General features: G+C 44.5%; 1 long non-coding RNA gene across 1 annotated transcript; it reads left to right on the top strand.

Moving 5' to 3' along the window:
- Positions 1-227: 227 nt before the first annotated feature.
- Positions 228-1,929, top strand: LOC130293865 (uncharacterized). Its single transcript, XR_008848320.1, has 3 exons — positions 228-310; positions 1,501-1,635; positions 1,753-1,929. It is a non-coding gene; the product is annotated as an uncharacterized LOC130293865 (long non-coding RNA).
- Positions 1,930-3,608: the final 1,679 nt, after the last annotated feature.

Here is a 3,608-nt window from a genome sequence, read left to right as displayed (position 1 = left end):
TCACCTCTCCACTTTGGGAAGGAAGGGTGAGCTGGTCCGGGCCATCTGTGCTGCAGGGACCGTTCGGTGGGGAGGGATAGTCGTTCTGGGCTGTCCATCTTCACCGGGGGGGCCTCTTCTCCGCTCTTCGGCCCCGGAATAGTGACGTTGCCTTGACGACGACGCATGGGGACGTTCATGCGCAACATCCCTGTGCGTTGTCGTCAAGGCAACATCACTATTCCGGGCCCAAAGCTATCCCTCCCCACCGGACGGTCCCTGCAGCACAGATGGCCCGGACCAGCTCACCCTTCCTTCCCGCCGTGGAGAGGTGAGTACAAAACTAAAGGGGGTGAGGTCTGGATGATGACGAAGGCCGCAGTGATCTTCAACCTGCGGACCTCCAGATGTTTCAAAACTACAACTCCCAGCATGCCCGGACAGCCGATGGCTGTCCGGGCATGCTGGGAGTTGTAGTTTTGAAACATCTGGAGGTCCGCAGGTTGAAGACCACATTGACAGGCGGTGATGATGAAGGGGGGGGGGGGTGCGGGATGATGACAGGCGGTGATGTTAAAGGGGGGGTGTGGGATGATGACAGGTGGTGATGATGAAGGGGGGGTGTGGGATGATGACAGGGGGATGATGACAGGCGGTGATGATGAAGGGGGATGATGAAGGGGGGGATGATGACAGGGTAATGATGAAGGGGGGGATGATGACAGGCGGTGATGATGAAGGGGGTATGATGACAGGGTAATGATGAGGGAGGATGATGACAGGCGGTGATGATGAAGGGGGTGTGGGATGATGACGGGGGATGATGACAGGCGGTGATGATGAAGTTGGGGTGTGGGATGATGACGGGGTGATGACAGGCGGTGAAGATGAAGGGGGGATGATGACAGGGTAATGATGAAGGGGGGGATGATGACAGGCGGTGATGATGAAGGGGGGGTGATGAAGGGGTAATGATGAAGGGGGGATGATGACAGGCGGTGGTGAAGAAGGGGGGATGATGACAGGCGGTGATGATGATGAGGGTGGTAATGATGGGGGTCTGGATGATGGCAGGGGGGATTATGTACTTCCCACCCTAGGCTTATAGTTGAGTCAATAACTTTTCCTGGGTTTTTGGGGTGAAATTAGGGGCCTCGGCTTATATTTGGGTATATACGGTAATAAAAGTGTGCGCATAAGAAATTGATGCATCTGACGCACGTTTTCAGAACAAATTAGACAAAAACTATTAGTTTTGCACCATCCTCGACAATGAGGTGGGCGTTTGCAGAAAGTGGACATGACTTAAATGCACCAAAATTGCACAAATTCACAAAACGCTAAGCCAACTGAATAATGTTGCAAACTAAAACAAGGCAATCTTAAAATGCACCCAATTTTAAAACAGCATGCGCCAGTTCTGGTGCATTCCTACACTCTTACAAATTACTCTTTACTTATGCCCCCAGTGTCTGTCTTACCACAGTATATGAGCAACTCATTGGGTCCATCTTTTTTCAGGTTTCCTGTCTACATGCTTATGGGACAAGATTCTTTCCTCACCCATCTGGACCTTTGGCTTGCAGCTTGCCATCACCTACCACCTCTGCTTGAGTAACCCTAAGGGGTCTATATGCCTGTTTTCTCCACTATCTGGTGAGCGACCACTCTATAGAGTCTATGCTTTTAGAGTCCTGCCTGGACTGTTGGTGTCAAGGGTAATACATGAGGCGCTGTCCTCTGTCTCCCTGTTTTTTCTCCCTCTGTATAAAGGAGGCAGCTTCGTCCGGAGCCAAACTGTCAAGTACTCATGAGAATCCAGTTACCTGATGGTCACCTAGTCAGGTTAGGGACTAACCCCTAAGAATAAAGAAGAATACATTGGCACCACCTTTTATCCTTTTTACCAGCTTATTATTATTTTATTATTTTGAGGCCATGACCAGTAGATGTGAATGTCAGAAATAAAATCAGTATCCGGTTTTTACTTCATTGTTACTAGGCCTTGCATTTGCATACTGTTGCTATTTTACTCCAGTAGTGAAATACTTTTAAATTATGACCAAAATTCCCATTATGTCATCTGACATTATCTTTGACTCCCATTTCAGTTTATGTATAAACCCATTATCCATTGTCATTTTCACACATGAAAATCATGATCATAAAAATGCTACTTGACCAAACAGACAGTAAAAGTAGAAAACAGTTCTATGAAATATGAATTCAGCTTCATGAGGCAACAAATAGCAATTCCAAGACAGCTGCTGTTGAAAAGGCCACTTGACCAAAAAACACAATACATTTTGATGAAGCTCATACAAATGCAGAATAGCAAAATAGATGTTTATCAATTGTGCATATTCTGAATAGTTTAGCCAAATTCAGATCCTGGATGTAATATATAAATAAAAATATGTCGCAGAGCAAATTCTATTTGGTGGGGGGAGTAGTTAAATGTTGGTTTTCTGCCAATTGTAATCTATGTATAGTAAAATATATACAGGTTAGTGTTGCTCGCGAATATTCGCAATGCGAATTTTATTCGCGAATATCGCATATTCGCGAATATTCGTGAATATAGCACTATATATTCATAATTACGAATATTCGTTTTTTTTCCACAGTACACATAACAGTGATCACCTGTCTCTGCTTCCAGCTTGTGTGGTGTAACAAATGTTCGCTTATGCTAATTTTTGTATATGCTAATTTTCACATATGCTAATTTTTGTATATGCTAATTTTCGCATATGCTAATTTTCGCATATGCGAAAATAAAACGCAAATATTACGAATATGCCAATCTAACGAATATATGACGAATATTCATCCATATATTCGCGAAATATCGCAAATTCGAATATGGCCTATGCCGCTCAACACTAATACAGGTAAATGTATTAGATTACATGTAAGTTTACAAACAAGGTAAAATGAAATTTATCAGTAAGGCACGCAATATGTCTAACATATCCCAGGGTGTTTAACAAGTGCACAGTTTAGAGGAAAAAATATATCTTGAATACATCTTAACGATAAGTGAATGCTACCTACATGCACTTGTGATATGTATACTTGCAATATGATTTGTGGCAGGATAAAAGATCAAAGCAAGCCCTGTGAAAATAAAACTCGGAAAGGAATTAATGGAATTGTTCTGTTATGTCAGTTGTGTCTGTATTTTTCGTAGACTATAATTGAGAATAACAGTGTCTGTATCTTACAATGCTATGAACAAAACATATAAAGCAATGCCAATATTATACCCTGTGAAGGATGCAGGTATCAAAGGCTTGTGTATATATGCAGTATCTGATTTAGTGTCTATAGAGCTTTCTGTAACGAAGCTGGATGTGGATCCTCTAACCTGTGTGGCTGATGACTAGGACCGTTTCGGGGAGCAGAGTCTGAGGTGCCACTAGTCTTCACCAGAGCCTGCCGCAAGGCAGGATGGGCTTGCTGTGGCAGGCGACAACCAGGTTGCTACTCCCGACACGGCTCGACCACACAGGTAGCTGGGCAAGGCGAGGTACAGGAGGATAAGGCAGTAGTGTAGTCAACGTAGCAGAAGGTCAAGGCAGGCGGCAAAGGTGCACGCGCGCCCTAGGAGATGGGGAGCTGAGACA

Source organism: Hyla sarda, chromosome 10 (assembly GCF_029499605.1).
Source record: "Hyla sarda isolate aHylSar1 chromosome 10, aHylSar1.hap1, whole genome shotgun sequence".
Lineage (NCBI taxonomy): Eukaryota > Metazoa > Chordata > Amphibia > Anura > Hylidae > Hyla > Hyla sarda.
This window is presented reverse-complemented; position numbering and strand designations above follow the sequence as displayed.